The sequence below is a fragment of the Capricornis sumatraensis genome, chromosome 19 (genome assembly GCF_032405125.1).
Source record: "Capricornis sumatraensis isolate serow.1 chromosome 19, serow.2, whole genome shotgun sequence".
NCBI classification, from domain to species: Eukaryota; Metazoa; Chordata; class Mammalia; order Artiodactyla; family Bovidae; genus Capricornis; species Capricornis sumatraensis.
This window is the reverse complement of record NC_091087.1, coordinates 52,229,031-52,253,500: the sequence shown is the minus strand read 5'-3', so window position 1 is coordinate 52,253,500 and position 24,470 is coordinate 52,229,031. Positions and strand designations below refer to the sequence as shown.

At 40.3% G+C, this 24,470-nt stretch overlaps 1 pseudogene; it reads right to left on the bottom strand.

Annotated features, from left to right (window-relative positions):
- Positions 1 to 19,408: 19,408 nt before the first annotated feature.
- Positions 19,409 to 20,091, bottom strand: LOC138095439 (cleavage and polyadenylation specificity factor subunit 5 pseudogene; annotated as a pseudogene).
- Positions 20,092 to 24,470: the final 4,379 nt, after the last annotated feature.

The following is a 24,470-nucleotide window of genomic DNA, read 5'->3' as shown; positions in this document are numbered from 1 at the left end:
TCTTTCCCAGCATCAGGGTCTTTTCCAATGAGTCAGTTCTTCGCATCAGGTGGCTGAAGTATTGGAGCTTCAGCATCTCTCCTTGCAATGAATATTCAGTGTTGATTTTCTTTAGGATTGACTGGTTTGATCTCCTTGCAGTCCAAGGGACTCTCAAGAGTCTTCTCCATCACCACAGTTTGAAAGCATCAATTCTTTGATGCTCAGTCTTCTTTATGGTCCAACTCCCACATCCATAGATGACTAGTGAAAAAACCATAACTTTGACTATAATGGATCTTTGTCAGCAAAGTAATATCTCTGCTTTTTAACATGCTGTCTAGGTTTGTCATAGCTTTCCAAGGAGCAAGCATGTTTTAATGTCATGGCTGCAATTATCATCTGGAGTGATTTTGGAGCCCAAGAAAATAAAATCTGTCACTGCTTCTGCTGCTTCCCCTTCTATTTGCCATGAAGTAGTGGGACCAGATGCCATGATCGTAGTTTTTTGAATGTTGAATTTTAAGCCAGCTTTTCCACTCTCCTCTTTCACCTTCATCAAGAGGCTCTTTAGTTCCTCTTCACTTTCTGTCCTTAGAGTGGTATCATCTGCATATCTGAGGTGGTTGATATTTCTTCTGGCAGTCTTGATTCCAACTTCTGAGTCATTTAGCCCAGCATTTCGCATGATGTACTCTGTATATAAGTTAAATTAAAAAGTGAAAGTGAAGCCACTCAGTCATGTCCGACTCTGCGACCCCTTGGACTGTAGCCTACCATGCTCCTCAGTCCATGGAATTTTCCAGGCAGGAGTACTGGAGTAGGTTGCCATTGCCTTCTCCAGGAGATCTTCCTGACCCAGAGATTGAACCCGAGTCTCCCGCAATGCAGGCAGACGTATTACCGTCTGAGCCAAGGAACCACCTATTAAGTTAAATAAGCAGTGTGACAATATACAGCCTTGTACTCCTTTCGCAGTTTTGAACCAATCAGTTGTTCCATGTAAGGTTCTTACTGTTGCTTCTTGACCCACATACAGGTTTCTCAGGAGACAGATAAGATGGTCTGGTATTCCCATCTCTTAAGAATTTTCCACAGTTTGTTGTGATCCACACAGTCTAAGATTTTTGCATAGTCAATGAAGCAGAAGTAGAGAAGTTTGGGAAATATTAAATAATACCACTTTGGCATAAAAAATTTGTCAAAATTATGTGGGTTTCTTTCAGCATATTGATTTCTCATATGAGTTACATGATTCTTAAAGCACTTTCTTTAAATGTATATTATACCACTAAAGATATCTCCACTCTGGCAGGCACAATTACATGGTGGAAAAGCCTGGCTTTTGCAGTCATGTGTCATCAGAATGCCCACTCTACTTTCTATTCGATTCATGACCATAGGCAAACTATTAACCTTTCTGGGCCTTAGAGTTCCGATCTGAAAAATGGGATTAGTGCCAACTTCTAGGGTTGTTGGATTATTAGGAATATTAATAATAGCTAATATTGAGCATTTACTTTGGGCACTTCACATAGATTTTCTCATAGATCATGCCCTCAAACAAGGCTAAGAGTGGTGCTGCTACTTCTCTACAGACACAGTTGCTTAGAGGTTAAATAACTTGCCCAAGGTTGCATAACAAAGCAGCAGAAACAGGATCCAAACTCAGGCAGTCTTTTTTTTTTAAAATTTATTGTTTAAATGAAACAAAGATGAATTTTTTTATTAATTTTTTTTAAACTGAAGGATGATTGCCTTACAGAATTTTGTTGTTTTCTGCCTAACATCAACATGAATGAGTCACAGGCACACACATATCCCTTCCCTCCTGAACTTCCCTCCCATCTCCCTCCCCATTCCACCTCTCTAGGTTGTCAGGGTCCCTGTTTGAGCACCCTGAGTCATACAGCAAAGTTTCCCTGTTATTCTCTCCATACATCCCACCCTCTCCCCCCACCTCCACCACATTGGGTCCACAAGTCTATTATTTATAGCCCATGTCTCCATCGCTGCCCTGCAAATAATTTCATCAGTACCATCTTTCTAGATTCCATATATAAGCATTAATATACCAGATTTTTCTTTCTCCTTCTGACTTACATCACTCTGTATAATAGGCTGTAGGTTCATCCACCTCATTAGAACTGACTCACATAGGTTCCTTTTTATGACTGAGTAATATTCCATTGCATACATGTACTACAGCTTCCTTATCCATCCATCTGTCAATAGACAGCTAAGTTGCTTCCATGTTCTAGCTATTGTAAATAGTGCTGCAGTGAACACTGGGGTATATGTGGTCTTTTTCAATTTTGGTTTCCTCCGGGCATATGCCTTGTAGTGGGTTTATTCCTAGTTTTTTAAGGAATCTCCATACTGTCTTCCATAGTAGCTGTATCAATTTACATTCCCACAAGCAGGGCAAGAGGGTTCCCTTTTCTCCACACCCTCTTCAACATTTATTGTTGGTAGACTTTTTGATGATGGCCATTCTGACTGGTGTGAGGTAATTATCTCATTGTAGTTTTGATTTGCATTTCTCTAATAATGAGCAGTGTTGAGCATCTTTTCATGTGTTTGTTAGCCATTTGTATGTCTTCTTTGAGGAAATATCTGTTTAGGTCTTTTTTCCATTTTTTGATTGTTTATTTTTGCTTGCATAGTTGTATGAGCTGCTTGTATATTTTGGAGATTAATTCTTTGTCAGTTGTTTCATTCACTATTATTTTCTCCCATTCTGAGGTTTGCCTTTTCACCTTGCTTACAGTTTCCTTTGCTGTGCAAAAGCTTTCAAGTTTAATTAGGTTCCACTTGTTTATTTTTGTTTTCATTTCCATTACTTTAGGAGGTGGGTCATAGGGGATCTTGCTTTGATTTATGTCATCAAGTGTTCTGTCAATGTTTTTCTCTAAGAGCTTTATACTTTCTCACTGACTCGATGGACATGAGTTTGAGTGAACTCCGGGAGTTGGTGATGGACAGGGAGGCCTGGCGTGCTGCGATTCATGGGGTCACAAAGAGTCGGACACAACTGAGCGACTGAACTGAACTGATAAAGCTCTTGGCAGCTACTAATCTATTTCATATTTCTATAGTTTTGTATTTTCTAAACATTTTATGTAAATACAATAATAAAATATGTTTTTCTTTATAATTGGCTTATTTTACTTAACATAATGCTTTCACAATGTATCCATACTGTTGCATATATCAGAACTTCATTCCTTTTTATTGCCAAATAATATGCCATTGTATGGATATACCCCTTTTATCTATCCATCCATCAAATTTTGGGTTATTTTCACTTTTTGCCTATCAGGAGTAATGGGGCTGTGAGCATTTGTGTACAAGTGTACTTGTGTGCAAAGTTAGGCTTTCATTTTTATTGGTTATGTATCTAGCAGTCATATGCTAGGTCACATGATGACTATGTTTATCTATTTAAGGACATTCTTTTTTATTGTGAAAAATTTCAAAAGTTGGAAGAATATAGTACAGAGTACCTATACACCCTCCATTTAGATTCAATAATTGTTAATATTTTACTGATTTTACATCCCTGCTTCTTCTCTTCCTCCCTCTTTTTCTTTCTCAGATTTCATTTTTTTTATTTTTTTTAGAGTCAGTCTTCTTTACTGCTTTATATTAATTTGCAATTAAATGAGTGAAATAGATTAAGTAGTTATTATAATGCCTAGCCAATAATGGCTTCTCAATAAATGTGAATTTCTTCTTTTTCCCAGTGCTTAGAAACACTGTGTAGAATCTGGGGCTGCAAGCTCTACATCAAGATAAGAGAAGTGAGATTTAAATAGAGATTCAAGAACTTTCTATAGTATTTCTGGACCAAAGTCAGTGGAATTAGGTGGGTGGCCATCCAAACTATGGTGATTAATTTGTGGTTGCCTTTTTAGGGTGATGGATACTATGAATAGTTAAATTAACAGAAACAAAACAGACAACTCAAACCATCATAACTTTTTTTAAGGTAGCATGAACTTCAGCTCATGTGATGTACAAACAGGCCTATCGAAAGCAAATTAAGAAGTCCCATTTACTAATGCCAGTTTCTTCACATCCCTACATTTCATGCATGGACATGAGGAAGGAGTTATGAGAGAGAACTGACCAAACAGGAAGGGTTACTTTCTTCCTGGACAGTGACATATATCAGGTGAAAATTGGGTAATACATGACTCTACTCATTATTGACTTCTTCTGAAGAATTGATCATAATATTGGCTCCTTGGGGACTTCAGAACAGTTTTCAATCCAGTGAAATTCACATGCTTCCCAAAAATCCATGGGACTTACTGGAATTTTTATGTATTATTACTCTTGATCTTGTGAACACCTAGGTCTGGGGCCCAAGTCTCACTGAGCCCGAACCTGAGATTCTGAGCCCTGGCTGTACACCAGAGACCTTTATCACACCTAACAAAATTAGCAGTTTCTTAATATAGTCTAATACCTGATCTACATTAAAATTTCCCCAATTTCCGCCAAAATGTCATTTACAGCTGATGTGTTCAAACCACAATCCAACAAAATCCACATGTTGTATTTGGTTTTATTCTTCATAAGTCTCTTATAATCTAGCATAGTCTCCAACACCTTTTTTTAGTGCCATTGATTTGTTGAAGAACCTCTGTATGTCCTGAAGAATATTCCTACCTTATCACTCTGATGATTTCCTTGGGATGTCATTTCCCTTGTTCCTCTATTCCTTGTAAGCTGGTAGTTGGATATAAAAGACTGGTTAGATTCAAGTTAAACATCTTGGGTAAGAATACTTCATGGGTGACACTATGTCCTTTGTGCTATATCATGTCAGGTCCACACAATATCTGGTTGCACCACCAATACTGAGACCAAGATTGATCAGTGCAGTCATACGATGGATCACAGCCTGATCATTCTCATTGCAGAGCTGTGTTTTCCCGTATAACCAGCGTGGGGTCCTGATACTTTGGTCCTTCTATTCACTGCCACCATGTGCCATCCAAGTCATGAAAGATTAAACAGAAACAAAACAAAAAATTATCTTCACTTTCCTAGTTTGAATCAGAGGATTTAAATGAAATATATTCTCTGATCACAATGGAGTAGAATTAGAAGTTAGTAATAGAAGGAAATTTAGGAAACTCACAAATATGTGGAAATCAGCTCCTAAATTTTAGATTAAACCAAGATTGGAAAAATTGATTCTTTATGAAAGGAAAGAGATTTCCTAACCCAGCATCATGATTGTACCCCCTCCTCCACTGTTCCTCCAATGCGCTGTGCTGCTTCCTGTCACAGGGACCTTGCATCCACTGTTCCCACTGCCTAGAATGCTCTTGTCCAGCTTCCTTGCTCAATTAGTGCCTACCTTTCACTCAGATCTCAAGCCCAATGTTACTTCTATGGAGAGAACTTCCATGATCCCCCACACACTAGGGCAGGTCTTTCCGGTGGTGTGTGCCATCCAGTAACATATGCCTTTCCTTTTTATCATGGAATATATTTACAATCTGTATGTGATCAGTGGTTTAATGTTTATTAAATTTCCCCTGCTAGGCTGCTAACTCCCCGAAGAATGGAACCATGCTTCTTTTGTTCACCTTTGTCTCTCTTGTGTTGAGCACAGTAGCTGGCGCACAGTAGGAGCTCAGTATATATTTGATCATTCATAAGAATAGAACAAAAATTTATGTAGATATTTCTCATAATTTTATGATAAAAAAGATCAATATAAAGGCTAAAATACAGAAAATTTACACAATGAAATATGTAGCCTTTAAAAAATCATGTTTCTCAAAAAAAATCATGTTTCTGAGTAATATTTAATGATACTGGGAAGCATTCATTATATAATGTTAGATTTAAAAATTAATGTGGCATAAGAGTCCTATTTATTTACCTTTTCCACATATTTTTCAAAAGTAGAATTATTCAGTATAGTTTTGTTTCATGCTTTTCACTTAATACTTAAGCCAATATATCAACATATTATGTATGCATAAGATATAAGCAGAGAAATAAGTTGAAGACAATGTTACTGATGATTTATTTTAGTGGACGGAATTTCAGGAGGATTTATTTCTTCCTTAGACTTCCTGTATTTTTCAAATGTGTTGATAATAAGCATATATGTTTTTATAATTAGGAGTCACTGTAATTAAGAACATGGACTTTGGTGTTAGCCTGATCTGAGTTCCAGTTCCAGCTCTGTCTCTGCCACTTAGTAGCTGAGTGACCTGGACAACATTCTCCCCTCAAAGGAATACTTAAAACACATAAACCTCTTAGACCTCTTTATGCCATATTAATAATTAGCAGCTCTTGTTATAGATTTGGATCTGATAAAAATATCACTTTTAAAATTTAAAAAACCTTTCTTCTGGAAAGAAAAAAATGAAAATAATACCCATATCTACTTTCAATAGTATTTTCAAAACGAAAAAAAGGTTTAAAGTTATACTGAGAACATTGAAAAAGTGAAGGATTACTGGCCCTGGAGAATCAGCTGTAGGAAGAAAGACCATTGAAATTCAGAAGTTAATTCCTGGGTCACTTTCTAAAAAGTAAAAAACAAAACTCTTAACGTTGCCAACCTAAAGAGAGGTGAATGAATTCCTATACTAAGTGCAGCTGCTGCAACAGGGTCCCTCAGAACTATTCACAAGCAGGTAATGATTCAGCCAAACTGTTGGACTCAGCTTGTGTCAGCAATATAGTGGACAGCTCTACTTGATAGGCAAACTTACACGACCTCAGTTTCTCCCTGGTAAGTTGACAAATTGGCTCCACAACCAAGTTGATAATTTGTAAGCTATCCAAAATTCATGCATCTTGTTCTAATTGGAACAGTGTGTAGTCAGGGAGATCAACTTTAGTAGAAGCTATTAGGTTTATCTCTAGTGGAAAGACCCGATTGGAATCTCAGCCCTTCCACTTACCCAATTTTATAGCTTTAGGCTAAAACTTAATCATGCATGAGCTTCATTTTCTCATTTGTAGCTGGGAATGATGGTTTCTACCCTACTAGAAAGCTGTGCAGATAAAAAGAAATGATGTCCATGAGAGCCTGGAACAGAGCCTGACAAGTGACAGGATCAGTGTATTACTTCCCACCTCCCATGGGGACCCAGTCCGTGGGACAGAACCAGACAGCCAGGCCTGTATCTGAGCACGGCTACTGCAGTGAGATATGCAGCCCAGTTCCTTCATGGGGCTCACATCCAGCTAACAGAGCTGTCTGCCAGGTGGTAGAGGCCTTCAGAGAGCAGACTGACGCAACCCCTGCCTTCGGGAAGCAGCATTGCTAAGCAGCCCTTCAACCGTTAAAACAGTTCAAACTTTATTGGTTTTAAATAGATAATGATCACCTCTGTTTCTTGAGTGATTATACCTCCAACTTTTCTAAATCTAAACTTAAACCTTGATGCACCCTACACACATACACACACACACACATAGACACACAGAGTCCTTGAATCAGAAGGATGGTTTTCTCCACCAGTCACAGCTTTTCCTCAAGTTTTTATTTTGAAAATTTCAAACAAATTGCAAACATAAAAATTACAAATAGTACATGAACACCATATACTGTTCATTTAGATTCATCAATTGAATTTCCCCATTTGCTTTCTCTCTTTTTAATTTTTAATTTTTGGCTGAACCATTTAGAGTTAATTATAGACACTGACACTTCATCCCAAAATACGTTAGCGTGTATTTCCTAAGAACAAGGACATTCCTCCTACATGGAATAAGACTCTCACTCAGGAAATTTAACGGTAATGCACTAGTAGAATCTGATACACAGTCCATATTAAAATATTTTCATTTGTCCCAACAATATCCTTTGTAGGTTTTTTTTTTCTTTTAATCTAGATATCAAAAAGAATAAAAAGGAAAAAAGACCACACATTGCATTTAATTGTCACCCATTCACTCTGAAATCTAAAAACCTTTCCCCTTTGGAGCTAGAACTATTGTTTTCCTCTTAATTTTTATTTACAGCAGTGGGCCTCATGACTAAATGCAGAAATTTGTCATCTTCACTTTTGGCCTATGTACTTCTTGAAAAAGTGACTGTTACTGAATATAATCCCACTGTTTTTCAGATCTTAGCTTTAAACCATATTGAAATAGAATGATACATGTTAACAGCAGCTATATGATGACAAGTCTGGGTGGAAAAGGAATGGGGCATTCAGCTTGGGGCATGTTCAGGTCAAAGAACTGACAGAACAGGAAGGTGACAAGACCAGCAGGCCATGACTGGAGTTAGGAACCTGACTCTCTCCCTAGGGAAGGTGAAGAGAGTCACAGAGGAGTGAGGGGGAGCCACAGGATGGTGACTTTCCTAGGGGACAGATCTTTCTAAACCCTGGAAGACTTCCAGGCCAGAGAAACAGCAAAGTACACTGGAGACCCAGAAGAACCGGGGGTGGGGAGAGTGGGGGGTGCCCAGGTAATGAGGAGAAACAGTGAATCCCACCCCTGAGCTGCTCATGGTTTTAAATTCAAATTAGTTCTCTAGAAGAGGGGCCTTGGGACCTAGACCTATGCCAGCTGGAGTCAGATCAGGTAACCTTCTGGAGGGGGAAGGTAGAGGGCAGGCTAGAGGTGCAAAATCCCAGATCTTCAGATCTCCTGAGGCAGAACTCCTTCAGGTAAGGAAAACAGGAGAAAGAACCCAGAATAATCATTAGGAAGAGAAGTTGCCGATGAGACTGTGAAGGGACAAGTGGGAGGACGAAGGCCAATTCAGTTGGGATGGCCAGGGAACAGTGGAAAGAATCTGTGTCCCTGACAACACTGATCCACTGAGCTAACCAACTCCTAAGCCGCCCCACCTCTGGACTTCTTGCTACGTAAAACAATAAACTTTTGTACTTTTAAAAACAAGAGGCCACCTTAAATTAATGAATTAAGAAGTTATCTGAAAAGGATATTTGCCAAGAAGTCTTGAGAACCAAAAGAATAAAGATATCAAATAGGTGAACATAGTCGCAGTGACTACAGCAAATCCATTCAGCTTGTTGGCTAGATCTTATGCATATGATTACCTTGAAAAATTGTGAAGAACAAACCTATCAACTCAATGATTTTAAAAGGATTAGAGAGAAAACCAGTAAAGGCAGGTGAAAGGAAAGTCTGCTCTGTAGGCAGTTTCTTAAAACATATACACACAAGTATATACGTGTATGTGCAATGCATATGTATATAAACATGTGAGTGTATATACTAATATATATGGACAAAATGTGCCCCACACAGGAGGCACTGCTGAATACAGAAGCATTCCAGGTTATTCAAGTGGGGGAGAACAAGAGAAAGTAGGATACTCACTACTAAATGTTGAAAAGAGGTTTGAGGTGCTCTTGCTACCTAACAAGGAAATTTGTACCAGAATAACTAGAATAAATAGAGCTTCCACAATGCACCAGCTTTAATAAGGTTGCAAAGCAGTATGAGTAATAGAAGAGAGGGAAGTGTCCTGACTCTGTTCCTGTTGTCAAGTTTCTCCACTGTAAACTCTGCAGATACTGAATCACCAGGGAGAGGTTATTCAACCCTCTCTGCGTCTAAAATTTAACCCCATTGTACTTCAGTTTCCTGGCACAAACCTTACTTTAAAGTTGTTTGTAGGACCGTGAATGAATTTAACAGACTGTAAATTTAACCCTAAAAATATGTAACCTTATTTCCTCCAATTTAGTGTGGAAAAAAAATCTGTGCTGCAGTTGGGAAGAAAGGGAGAAAGAAACATGTTTTCACCGTTTTCACCTTCAAATTAAGAGCGTGATTGTTGACATGGAACACCCACCGTTCATTTAGAAACTGTTGTATTGACTACTTCTTTCCTATTCCTCGGATCTGCTCATCTGAAGGGGTGGTGCTGATGGGGATTCGAACAGCTGCACATTTCCAACATAGTATTCCCTAAATGGTGTCAAATGACTGGGAATGAAGTTTTGGTGACTGGATGATTTATTCACTTAGTCATCGTTGTTCCGTCAGGGGAAACAATAAGAGGCTTTTGTTTGTGTTTCTGAGTGTAGGGTGTGAGGGATGAAGAGAAGAGAATAGCCATATAATGAAACTTTGGTCCTCTTTCTCCCTCTCTCAAAAGAGGTCTTTATCTTCAAATTACTATAAATATATCATAAAAAGAGAACATATACTGCATTGTGGCCCCTTCTACATTGTTTTTTCACATTTTCCTGGAAAGGTTCTTTTTTTTCCTTCTCTATTAAAAATACTGCAAAAAATACTGCATGAATATGTTCAAATCATAAAATATTCAAACATTACAGAAATAACAGAGTGAAAAACAAGTCTCCCTTCACTGCCCTTGCCCAACCCCAACCCCCCTCTCCCAACAGTCAGCCCCTACAAAAAAAAGTTCTTTCTTTGTTTCTTTTTTTTTTTTTTAACCTTTATTACCCTGGTTTGGGGGGAGTTTCATAACAACAGACGGTATATTCAGCCAACAGGCAAATTCCTAAATACAGACAACCAGGAATCACTGAAAGTGAACCTCCCTGTGAAATATAGTCCCAGAAAGTGCCAGGGAAATTCGTGGCAGAGTGGCTGAACGCAGACCAGAGTCCCTGAGTGAAAAGGCTCCCAGGGCCAGAAACATCTGGGTTTGCTTCTCCCCTGCCACTAGCTAGCTGGATGTCTTTGAGCGTCTTTGTTTCCCCAGCTGTAAGGTAGGCTGGACAACAGGAGTCTGAAATGAAGCTTATGGCCAGGAAACACCTAGCAAGTGCCTGACCTATGCTAGATCTTTGGCAAAAATAGTTTTCTTCCCAATTCCAGAGGAACTTTGGTGCATCTAAAGCACATGTTGATCTCTGGTGAAATTCTAGTTTCATCTGCATGTTTGTGGGGAAGTTATAATCCTATTTGTGCACTGTTTATAAAAGGTGAAAAAAGAGCATGCTTTGTTGCCCTTCCAAACTGCTTGGAGTGCATCAGTGTTTTTACAGGTTAATTAAAGGCTGGCACAGAAATACATCTGCATTGGACTTAGGTTCAGGCAATGGATGTGGATTCAGGCAAGAGTGTTCAGGATTATGAAATCCTGATAATCATGTGTAAGTTATCTCTGGGAATCCTGTATCATAAAAATAATTCAAAGACAAATTTGAGTAACTGGGGAACACTGATGCAAGAACATTGGATTTAATTTTAAAAATTATTTGTGTAATATTAAGACGGCTATCACCGACTCGATGGACGTGAGTTCGAGTGAACTCAGGGAGTTGGTGATGGACAGGGAGGCCTGGGGTGCTGCAATTCATGGGGTCGCAAACAGTTGGACACTACTAAGTGACTGAACTGAACTGAACTGAACTGAAGACGGGCTATTTGGGAGTTCATAATTTTTTATTTTCATCACACACACACACTCAAAACTCAGCAGTCATCCAACAGGCAAGCTCATAATAAGGTGAAAAGTAACTTGCAAAAGGTAGAAGATAAGGCTTTTGGCAATTCTGGGGCTTTTTCTGCAGTCTTTGAAGGTTAGAGTGCCCTCTACTGGTTACTATCTAGAAAGGCAGGCAGCTAATAGTTCACAGAGGACTCAAAATTTTTGGAAACATGGAAATACAATACTTAATCTCTGTATATTTCCTATTGAGTGATCTTTTCTTTCTAAAGGCTTATCATCTGAAAAAGATAGAGCAGTGAATTTTTTTGTTCCAACTTGATTTCTTAATCAGAAATATCATATTAAGTAAGTAAGTGTCAGTTGCTCAGTCGTGTCCGACTCTTTGCGACCCCATGGACTGTAGCTCTCCAGGCTCCTCTGTCCATGAGATTCTGTGAGCGAGAATATGAATTTTGTCTGTTGGATCCTAAGTTTTAAAGTAATCACCATTTCAGAAGAAAGATTAAATGGAGTTAAGTGGCCCCCAAATATTTAAAACTAGATTTTACATTAAAAAAATATATTTTGTTGCTGGGTATACAGTTTCTAGTATACACTAGTCTCTCTGTACTAAATTTTCAATTTCCTGTAAATCTATGATTATTTCAAATGAAAAGTTGGGGGAAAAAATCTAATGAGTTTACTTTGCAGCTTTAAATCATGTAAGTCTTTTTTGAGCTTGTTGAACTGTAATGGAAAGAAAATAAAGACAAAGATTAAAAATGTGCATGAGTTGAAATGTTGACTTTTCTGTTCTTTTTCTTGCCCTGCTCTCCTTTTCTTGCCCTACTCTTCCTGGCTACTGGCCAGGAAGGGTGGCCTTTGCCGATAGTCCCTGAGGAACCTGCAAGAGGAATCTAGCCAGAACAGGAATGTGCATGCTCGTCAGGCAGAGCAAACCATATTGCCCATGTGAATTAGCTTACTGCTTTTCATTCATGTATTTAAAAGCAGAATTCTTAGCTTCTAATGCAGTGTGACCCAGAATTCACCCACTTTTCATCCATGCATTAACTTATTCCACAGCTATTGAGCACCTATTATGTACTGCACACTATATGTCATGAATATATGTTGCTTCTACCAAATAGGGGTCTAAAATTTAATCACATTCCTTTTAAAATCAAAACAACACACAAACACATGCACACACCAGTCTCAGGAAAATCCCTTCTTCCTTCCCTCTGCAAAATTCCTCTGTGTTACAAATCCATGAACACCAGAGGGCTAAAACTCATGCTGGGACCCAGTCCTGCACTTAACTTGCCTACTGGTCTCTACTGGGAGTGTGGGTGTGGGAAATCAGATTTGGACAGCTTCCACCACCCTGGAAACATTGCCCAATTGTCCTGCACCACAGATACCTGCAGTGGCTTCTAGAAAAGTGACGGTGGATGTTCGTTCCCACCCAGTGTTATCACATACAGATAAGACTTCCACGCTTTGTGACAGAAAGGGTGCCGCGCTCTTGGTGTGTTCATCCCTCAGTTGTGTCCGACTCTTTGTGACCCCATGGACTGTAGCCTTCCAGGCTCCTCTGTCCCTGAAATTTCCCAGGCAAGAATACTGGAGTGGGTTGCCATTTCCTTCTCTAGGAGATCTTCCTGACCCAGGGATCGAACCTGGGTCTCCTCCATTGGCAGGCAGTTTCTTTACCACTAAGCCACTAGGGAAGTCTGTTACTGTACACAGAGGGCAGAAATCCCAAGCTGTTCTTTAAACACACACATACGTCAAAGCCCACTTTTCCCTAGAGGACTGGCAGCAGGAATACCCAGTTTTGCATCCATGACCTGAGAAATCTCCAGAGCAAAGTAGCCTGTCCTTGATCTGGACTCCTCAGTCACATCCTTGGTTATCTTGTTCCACGTAAAGCTTCCAGCACAGCTGCCCTGGTTGAAGCAGGGGCTCTGTCTCTGTCTACCTTTTTCTCTTTGCATCTCTCCCCTCCCAGGCTAGTGGACATTGAGGTACCTCTGTGAAGCTGTGGGGTTTTGTGAAATGCAAATTGAAAACTGCTGATCTATTTAAAAACTCATACTTTATTGAAAAATGAGGCCCAGAAATGTTGTAAACTGCTGATCTAGAATTCAAACTGAGATCTCATTTCAAACCTCTTGCTCTTCCTGTTGCTTTGTGTTGTTTCTCTTGTATCTCTATGAAGCTTTATTTGTCGTAGGTCCCATTCCCTCCGAGCTCAGCCTTAGGTAGTTATATATTGAAAAGCAATCTCATAATATATAATTGGGTGTTTATGGCCAATCATAGCTCAATAAATTGCTTCTATCAAGGAGTATCTGTCAAAGTCCCAGGAGAAAACAGATGGCACACTCAAATTAGGATAATTCAAGGTGGGTTTAATAAAGGTACTATTTACACAAGTACATGTAGTGTGTAAGGAGAGACCACAAGGGACAGCAGTCCCAAGGGTATTCCCACCCCTACTCCCAGAAGGATGCAGGGAGTGAGCAGATTCTCTAGAGACACATGGAGCGTGCCAGAAGAGGAGCTGTGACCTTTGGTCATGGGACCCAAGCTGCCCAAGGTGACCTTTCAGGCTTGAAGTTGGGTAGTTATAACAGCACCTCCTGGGCCTAAGAGTGAGCTCTTATCTTGCACTTGGAATGAATTGTCAGAGGAGACACAAGTGCTAACGAAGCAAGAGACACTTTTGGAAAGAGGTGCCCAGGCGGAGAATAGTAAGGTAACAGAACCGAGGAGAACTGCTCTGCCACGTGGCTCTATGTCTCAGGTTTATTGGTAATTTGGTTAGTTTCCAGTTGTCTCTGGCCAATCATTCTGACTCAGAGTCCTTCCTGGTGGCACATGGATTGCTCAGCCAAGATGGATTCCAGGAGAAGGATTCTGGGAGGTTGGTAGGACATGTGCGCTAGAGTCTCCTCTCTTGTTTTGACCTTTCCAGAATTCTTCCAGTTGGTGGTAGCTTGTTAGTTCCACATTCCTTACCAAGATCTCCTGTTGTAAGATAACTCATGTGAGTGTCTGCTTCCTGTGGTCCCTGGCCAGGGCAGGTGGTTTCAGTCAGTGGTTCCCTGAACAGCTTCACTGTCCTCTCTTCCTCTGATCTCTCCCAGGGATCGTCGTTGGTTAAACCCAACTAGAAGTCAAAGGCACTGAACTAGTCTGTAGTGATCAGCCAGCCTATTATAGAGTAGGCCGAAGGTGGGTGTAGAGTGAACCTAGGAGCAGTGGAAAATCTTTTACTACAAGGTGCTGAAATAAAATTCACATTTTGTGGCAAGACAAGAAAAATTTAAATTTTTAAATTTAAATTTTTAAATAAAATTTTTCTTTGCCTGTTTGGGCCGCTAGCCTCTCCTTCAGTGCATGTTGTATATCTGCTTTAACCAGTTCTCTTTAGGAGATAAAATTCCTTCTTAAAGTCATAAAGGCTCACAGCTCCTTAGGAGATAACCTTCCTTCTTAACCTTGTAAGGGGCCAAGAGCCATGTGTAAATCTGGATTGTGTAAACTGTCAATTGACTATAGCCCTTTGTCTTAAAGACTTATATCACTGTACTTCGACCTCTAAAGAAGGAGCTAGTCCTCGGAACTTTCTGAAAGACTGTTTCCCAGGTTATAATCCTCAGGTTGGCAGCAATACAATTTTCCATTTCTTTCTTATATCTACTATTAATTACTAAATTGTATGTGACCTTTCTTGTTGACATATGTGACAAAGGGCACATACAATTTAGTAAGGGACTCTTGGAGTCGTCTAATGATGATTCACTGTGATGTTGTCATTTATACTCAGAAATAGATATTTGGTCTTATCCTTGTTTCTAGCACAGAGCTCCTAAAACCCTTGGAATTTCCCAAGTGAAGAAAATGACCAAGGTGTCTTTTGTGACAGAGTGGTGACTTTCAGGCTGCACCTCAGATTGAAGGCAGTAGGCCAAGAGAACCAACCAAATAATAAGAGGATTGGAACTTTCAGTCCCATGCCTCCATTTCCAGGGAGGAGAGGAGAGCTAAGGTGGCCAATGATTTAATCAGTCATGCCTGTGTAATGAAGCTTCTGTAAAAACCCAAAAGGATGGGATTTGGAGAGCTTCTACATTGGTGAACCAGAATGTTTTCACATGTCAAACTGTGCTGGGCCCCAAGCTCCATGGGGACAGAAGCTCCTTTGTTTAGGACCTCCCCCTATATATTTCTATTATCTGGCTGTTGATTCCAACTCTTTAATATCCTTTGTAATAAAGCAGTAATCCAGTGAGTAAACTGGTTTGAGTTCCCCAAGTCACTCTAGAAAATTAATCGCACCCCAGGAGGGAGTCATGGAAACCTCTAATTTCTAGCTGTTGGGTCAGAAGCACAGGTAACTATCTGGACTTGTGGTTGGCATCTGAAGAGGGGCAGTCTTGCAGGATGGAGCCCTCAATCCGTGGGATCTGATGATATTTGGTTAGATAGTGTCAGAATTGAGTTTAATTTTAGGACACTCAACTGGTGTCAGAGATTTGCTTAGTGTGGGGAAAAAACCCACCCATCAGAGTTAGTGCTAGAATCATGCTTATCTAATAATGGGATCCCAGAATATGGAAAAACAAAGGAAAAGCAGTCACTGGAAGGGAGCTTTCCAAGTGCCCTGAACTACACAACCTGAAATGAACCTTACCGTGATATGTGCTCTATATTTCTTTGAAATGATTCAAACACAGGGATTTTTTTTTTTTTTTTTTTTGCCACACCCGCAGCTTGCAGGAACTTAGTTCTCTGGCCAAACCCAGGGCCACGGCAATGAAAGCACCAAGTCTTAACCACTGGACCACCAGGGAATTCCCCACAGGGATTTTAAAAGATTTTAAAATTTTTATTCAACTATAGTTGATTTACAATGTTGTGTTAATTTCTGCTATATAGCAGAGTGACTCATATATATATATGCTGCTGCTGCTGCTGCTAAGTCGCTTCAGTCATGTCCGACTCTGTGCGACCCCATAGACGGCAGCCCACCAGGCTCCCCCATCCCTGGGATTCTCCAGGCAAGAACACTGGAGTGGGTTGCCATTTCCTTCTCCAATGCATGAAAGTGAAGTCGCTCATTCGTGTCCGACTCTTAGCAACCCCATGGACTGCAGCCTACCAGGCTTCTCTGTCCATGGGATTTTCCAGGCAAGAGTACTGGCTTGGGGTGCCATTGCCTTGTCCGATATATATATATATACACACATATTTATATATATATTCTTTTTCATATTATTTTCCATTATGGTTCATCACAAGATACTGAATATAGTTGCCTGTGCTAGACAGTTCAGTTCAGTTCAGTCGTTCAGTTGTGTCCGGCTCTTTGCGACCCCATGAATCGCAGCACACCAGGCCTCCCTGTCCATCACCAACTCCTGGAGTTCACTCAGACTCACGTCCATTGAGTCAATAATGCCATCCAGCCATCTCATCCTCTGTCGACCCCTTCTCCTCCTGCCCCCAATCCCTCCCAGCATCAAAGTCTTTTCCAATGAGTCAACTCTTCACATGAGGTGGCCAAAGGACTGGAGTTTCAGCTTTAGCATCATTCCTTCCAAAGAAATCCCAGGGTTGATCTCCTTCAGAATGGACTGGTTGGATCTCCTTGCAGTCCAAGAAACTCTCAAGAGTCTTCTCTGACACCACAGTTCAAAAGCATCAATTCTTCGGCACTCAGCTTTCTTCACAGTCCAACTCTCACATCCATACATGACTACTGGAAAAACCATAGCCTTGACAAGATGGACCTTAGTCAGTAAAGTAATGTCTCTGCTTTTGAATATGCTATCTAAGGTTGGTCATAAGTTTTCTTCCAAGGAGTAAGCGTCTTTTAATTTCATGGCTGCAATCACCATCTGCAGTGATTTTGGAGCCCAAAAAATAGTCTGACACTGTTTCCACTGTTTCCCCATCTATTTCCCATGAAGTGATGGGACCGGATGCCATGATCTTCGTTTTCTGAATGTTGAGCTTTAAGCCAACTTTTTCACTCTCCTCTTTCACTTTCATCAAGAGGCTTTTGAGTTCCTCTTCACTTTCTGCTATAAGGGTGGTGTCATCTGCATATCTGAGGTGATTGATATTTCTCCCGGCAATCTTGATTCCAACTTGTGCTTCTTCCAGTCCAGGATTTCTCATGATGTATTCTGCATAGAAGTTAAATAAGCAGGGTGACAATATACAGCCTTGATGTACTCCTTTTCCTATGTGCTAGATAGTAGGACTTGTTTATCCATTCTGCATATAATAGTTTGTATCTGCTAATCCCAAACTCCCAACCCATCCCTCTCCTGCCCCACCTCCCCCTTGGCAACTACAGATCTGTTTTCTATGTCTGTGAGTCTGTTTCTGTTTCATAGATAAGTTCATTTATGTCATATTTTAGATTCCACATATAAGTGATATCATATGGTATTTCTTTCTGACTTACTTCACTTAGTATGATAGTCTCTAGGTCCATCCGTGTTGCTGCAAATGGCATTATTTCATTCTTTTTATGGCTGATTAGTATCCCATTGTATATATATGTATATATACCACAGCTTCTTTTGCATTCATTCTGTCAGTGAACATTTAAGTGTTTCCATGTCTTGGTTATTGTGACTAGCGCTACTATGAACATAAAGGTCCATGAATCTTTTTAATTATATGCCCAGGAGTAGGATTGTTGGATCATATGACAATTCTATTTTTAGCTTTTTGAAGAACCTCCGTACTATTTTCCATAGTGACGGCACCAACTTACATTTCTACTAACAGTGTAGAAAGGGTCCCTTTTCTCCACACCCTCTCCAGCCTTTGTTATTTGTAGACTTTTTAATGATGGCTACCAGTGTGAGGTGGTATCTCACTGGAGTTTTGAATTTGCATTTCTCTAATGATTAGCGATGTTGAGCATCTTTTCCTGTGTCTGTTGGCCATCTGTATGTCTTCTTTGGAGAAATGTCTTTTTAGATCTGCCCATTTTTCGATTAGGTTGCTTTGTGTTTGTTTGTTTGTTTTTTAATTGATTTGCATGAGCTCAAATGGGGGCTTCCCTAGTGGTTCAGATAGTAAAGAATCTGCCTGCAATCCAGGAGACACAGGTTCAATCCCTGAGTCTCGAAGATCCCCTGGAGAAGGGAATGGCAACCCACTCCAGTATTCTTGCCTGGAGAACTCCATGGACAGAGGAGTTTGGCAGGCTGCAGTCCATGGGGTCACAAAAAGTCAGATACAACTGAGCGACTGACACTTTCACTTTTCTTTTCATGAGCTCAAACATGGTTTTTAAGCAGAAGTGTTATGTTTCTTAGGTTCACACAAGTAGCTGGGAAATCCCTAACAGTACCACTTGAGCAAAGAAAGAGAGTCTTGTTTAGGGTCAAAGCCACAACAGGTCAAGAAGGGTGTCTGAGGTAAATGGAAAGAATTACTGAACTACAGATAAATGTTTATTCAAAGTAAAAACTAGTTATACCCCAAAGATTTCTCCAAAGTTAAAAAGAAAGCCTTAAAAAAAAAACTTTGGAGATTAATGTCCCTGTTTTTTCTTGGCTAATTTCTTTTCTTTTAACAGCACAATCTAGCTTTTCATATTAACGTTATATTCAGACAGTAGAAAGTAGGTGGTAATTTCAGGACTGGGAAAGAGATAATACCAAAAAAGCTCTTCCTGGACGTTTATTCTATGCTGTGTATAGCTGTGCTCACAGAGACGGCTTCTCTTACTTCTCTGCTGCTGCTGCTCAGCCACTTCAGTCGTGTCCAACTCTATGCAACCCCATAGACAGCAGCCCACCAGGCTCCCCGGTCCCTGGGATTCTCCAGGCAAGAACACTGGAGTGGGTTGCCATTTCTTTCTCCAATGCATGAAAATGAAAAGTGAAGTTGTTCAGTTGTATCTGACTCTTAGCGACCCCATGGACTGCAGCCTACCAGGCTCCTCTGTTCATGGGATTTTCCAGGCAAGAGTACTGGAGTGGGGTGCTACCGCCTTCGCTGCTGTGCAGCAATTCAGTTGTATATAAAATTGACCCTGCTCAAAAGCTGGGGGAGACTAGAAATGATGGGTCCATATCCAGGTGCATTGTTACACAGTTCAAACAGTGGTGCAACTACCAGCTTGTAATTTTTAGGGACTGCAAACAAGGCTTTCTCTTGAAGCTGAACCAAAAACAACTTCTTATGTTCCTTAGGTCTTGTAATATATGCAGGAATATATGGATACTGAGGAGGTTCAAAATTTGGTCTCCACCAGTTGCCAATGCAGTCATCAAAGACCCAGTCTTGCAGGACTCCATCTTACCACCTGATATCTCCTGTTGTTAAGCGTTTTAGTCCTTCAACTTCATCTTCTCCTCGGTTAAGCTCAGCACTAGGTAATTTGAAGAAGTTGTTCCCAGCTGTAGTAGTAACACATGGGGTAGCCCGTGCTCATGGACAATCAAAACTGGTTCTACAGCCCTCCTCATGCCAATTTTATCAAATTCCTTCCTCATGCGCTAAAATCTGGCTGCAACAGAGCTGTCCTTCTCATAGAGGGGCTCTTTTGTACCAAAAAGGGAATTGGTAAGAGGGTACAGGTTGATGGTGCGCTCCAGGGTGAGGGGATTGGTCTGCTGGAATGTACTTGTTGCCGAACTGGGTGACACCTGGGGCCAGCTGTTCTGCGAGCGATTGGGTGGCACCACGGCCATGCTGATGAGCTTTGGCACTAGTAGAAAGCAGGAGGCAGGGAGGCTGCCTGTGTGGGCAGCGGTTACCTGCGTCCCACTCAGCAGCCGCTGCCCGCCATTAACAAGAGAATGCCGAAGGAAGCCTTGGCTAATTTCTTAATGGGCAAATGGATATGTTTGAATTTAAAGTAAGTCAATTTACTATTAAAACTAGATTACATCATTGATGTCTTAAAAATATTAAGTAACTTAAAAGAACATTTGAAATGAAGACTACATTTTTAGTGTTTCTTAAATAGAAAAATGCTGATGTAAGAAAAACCTTGAAGAACAAAATATTTTAAAGAACACTTAGTTTAAGGAAAATACTCACATACTCCACCCTCCCTGCCAAGTTATGGGAAGAAGTTGTGCTCACAGAGACGGCTTCTCTTACTTCTCTGCTGCTGCTGCTACTAAGTCACTTCAGTCGTGTCCGATTTCTATCTAGTACTTATTATAAATCCACAAAGTGCAACTAGGTAAATACATTTATCTTAGATAAGAGTGAGACCTTCAAAAGGAAATTTCTGTGCTGAGATGGAGAAATAGCATGGGACTGACTCTTTCTTCAGCAAATAGCCAAAGCTGGGGAATTGATACATTTAGCAAGATTCTAGAAGGAAAAAGAAAAACCACAAATCATTTTAGTCTCTATCTTTCCTGTCACAGCCCATCAGTCTCTTTTATAAACACATCTTGATCCTGATGACAAAGGGAAATTCTAATGGCATCATCCCAGTTCAGGCATACAAAAATGGAGTCAGGGAGCCATTTAGGATCTGGTCTCTAGCAGTCTCTCCATCAGTGAGAACCTGAATTTTACTGAACTATACCAGACCCAAGGACACCATCTGCCAGGTGCAACATTATGGTCTCAGGGTCTTCTTTTGCAACTGTGTGACCATTTCAGACCCCAACCAATCCTTACTTAAGAAGCACCCTGACTTCTTGGCAGTTCCAATTACAATTCTTGATAAAGAGCTCATTTAACTGACTCTAACCTTGCATTTTTTGCCTTTATAAGCCTCCCCCATTTTGTAGTATGGTGGAACACAATCCAAGTTCTCCTAGAACTTGTGTCTCCCCAGCAGCAGTGCTAACAAACCCCATATAAGCACTTTTTCTTTCAATCAGGTCTCTGCTTCTGAAGTTTTCTCTAACCTCCAGCTTGATCACAACACGGTCTCAGTCCCTACTTCCTCCCCCGTGGATGGTATGATCCCTTCCTCAGTAGTGTCTGACCTTTAGTTTCTCAGTGTCCACCCCTTCATCCAACTTCTACCTCGAAGGCAGAATTATTTCTAGATGCATGTCTGACCATTTACTGCTCCACTTAGTAACCTCCAATGACTTAACCTCACCCCAATACATTCTGTATCTGTAATGAGTTATCCTAAAATGTAGTGTTTTCAAACAACAGTAATCACATATGGGTCAGGAACTTGGAAAGGGCTTGGTTAGGAAATTCTTGCTTGGAATCTTTCATGAGGATACAAGCAGATTTTGCCTGAGGCTGCTGTTATCAGCGGCAAGGATCTCTAGGAGCCCTCTTGGAAACTGGCTAGTACAGGTACCTAGGATAACCTCTAATCTTAAAGTGTCCTTCAAGGCCATTTATTCTTTATCATCAGGAGCAAGGACCTGCCATGCAGCTCAGACAGTAATGAATCTGCCTGCAGTGTAGGAGACCTGGGTTCGATCCCTGGGCAGGATACCTAGAGGAGGGAATGGTTACCCACTCCAGTATTCTTGCCTGGAGAGTTCCATGAACGCAGGAGCCTGGCGAGCTATAGTCCATATGGTCCCAAAGTTTTACATGACTGAGCGACTAACACTTTCACTTTCATGTCCTAGTACATTTTCAGGTTTGCTATTTCAGAAGTAGTGGGTAGGGACTTCCCTGGTGCTGCAGTGGTTAAAACTGCCCTGCAGTGCAGAGGGTGCAGGTTCAATCCCTAGTCAGGGGGCTAAGATCCTACCGGCCTTGCCGCCAAAAAAGCCAAAACATAAAGCAGAAACAGTAATGTAACAAATTCAATAAACTTTAAAAATGGGAAAAAAAGAGATAAGGGGTAGTTTTTTATTCATTTACTCCTTCTTCTTGTTCAATCGCTAAGTCACGTCCAACTCTTTGTGACCCCATGGACTGTGGCACACCAGCCTTCTCTGTCCTTCATTATCTCCTGGAGTTTGCTCAAATTCATGTCCATTGAGTCAGTGCTGCCATCCAGCCATCTCATCCTCAGTCGCCCCCTTCTCCTCCATCTTTCCCAGCATCAGGGGCTTTAAAGTTAGTTGAGTCAGCTCTTTGTGTCAGGTGGCCAGAGTATTGGAGCTTCAGCATCAGTCCTTCCAGTGAATATTCAGGGTTGATTTCCTTTAGGATTGACTGGTTTTCTTCCAAGGAGCAAGATTCTTTTGTTATTTATTTATGTACTAACCAATACAGAATTATCTCAGAATCATGTATATAAAACAGTATATATTAAGTATGTATATTTAAAGCAACATAACATACTTAATGTGTTGTTAGTCATTCAGTCATGTCTGACTCTTTATGACCCTATGGATTGTAGTCCACCAGGCTCCTCTATCCATGGAATTAATTCTCTAGACAAAAATACTGGAGTGAGTTGCCATTCCCTTCTCCAGGGCCAGGGATCGAACCCAGGTCTTCTGCATTGCAGATTCTTTACCATCTAAGCCAAGAGGGAAGCCACTAACCTACTTAATACCTAAAGCTTAATATATTTGATAACTTAAGTATAGCATAGTCAATATTTAAATACAAAGTTCAGTTAATAAAATAAAATGCGCCCAATATCTCTCATCTGCTGTCTCTTCCTAGGACGAGATAGGCACAGAACTCTTCTTTATTTTCTCCTATAGCACCTCCCAGCCCAATTCTTAGCATAAAGTGGATGGTCATGAAGTATTTGTTAGATTGGGTTAAATAGTACCAAGAATAAGTAACACTCCAGCCTTCTCTTTGCAGTTCCTTCTGAATTTCTGTGGAGCAGGAGAAAGTATTGTGTTCCAGACACTATGCTGAGCACTTTACATGTGTTATTTCATTCAGTCTTCACACCTATCAGGATGGTGGTACTTTATTTTACCTATTTTGTAGATAAGAAAACTAGATTTAGAGAAGTTGTTATCTGCTATTCATAGCCTCACCAAATTCTTTATATTCTGTAGTTTGAGTCAAGAAAAAGACTATTCGATTAATATTATGCCTAGTTTTGAATATACTGATTCTATCATTTCTATTTGAAAGCTTATTTTGCATGTATTTAGCAATACTATTATTGAAATAACTTTTTCTTCAGGATATAGAGGAACATGCTATAGAAGACCTAAAGAGAGAGGATAGTACTCCTTACTTCTAAGATACAGTTTTATTGTTCTCATTTTAAAGTTCTGAAATCAGGATGGATGTAACCTAATGCTGGTGTGAACATCTAATGCACTGCCTTTTTTCTTTCTCCCAAATGCTCTTGGCACACCTTAGAATTGCAGAAATACTCTATGTCAAAGACATGGCCCATGCCTCTGCTTCCTCTTGGTCTGTTAAAGAATGTGATGACAATACATATGCTTCATAAAGCTGGGCTGACATCCTTTTGTCTTCCAGGAACTTGCTGGCTTTCTGCCAGACTTATACATTTACAGAATGCATCTACAGAGATCAGCATTTTTAATTTTGAGAGCTTAAAACACTTTAGAGACTCTGGTTTCTATTCTGTGGTATACAGGGGTATAATATACAACCTCTTACATGTCAAAGAAAGGACTATTGATTTTCCTGGAAAAGACCATTTTCCTGGAAAAGACCTCATGTGATAACTTGTATTTACTTAAGGGCTATTGTCATTATCACTGTCATCATGATGTACACGTAGTGACAGAAAAAAGTCAACACCCCAGGGTTCCTTTTGGAGTTCTAATTGTTAAATTGAGCACATTTTAAAATTAATTATGAAGATGAAACCTTTGGGAATAACTTGGATGGCCTGGAGCCTGTAAAGAAAGAGGTAACCTGCTCTGTAAGAAATGAATGAGAATTTGAGGGATTGAAGACCAGTAAGGAAGGGAAGGATGGGGACTAAAGCAAGATGAAGGGAAACCAATGCTCAAATCTGGTCCACTTTCTGTTGTGCTGAATATTGCAAAGGCTGCTGAAGAAGGGCGGCCTTAAAAAAAAATAAAGTTCGCTAAAGTGTCATATGGGTCAACAGTGACCCCAAGAGGGACCCAGCATAACTTAGATGGAAAAGGTATGGGGTGAATTCACCATAAGAAAAAATGGACCAGGGATTTTTAAGTTCAGAAATATTAAAATCCTCTTTAGGTCCTTC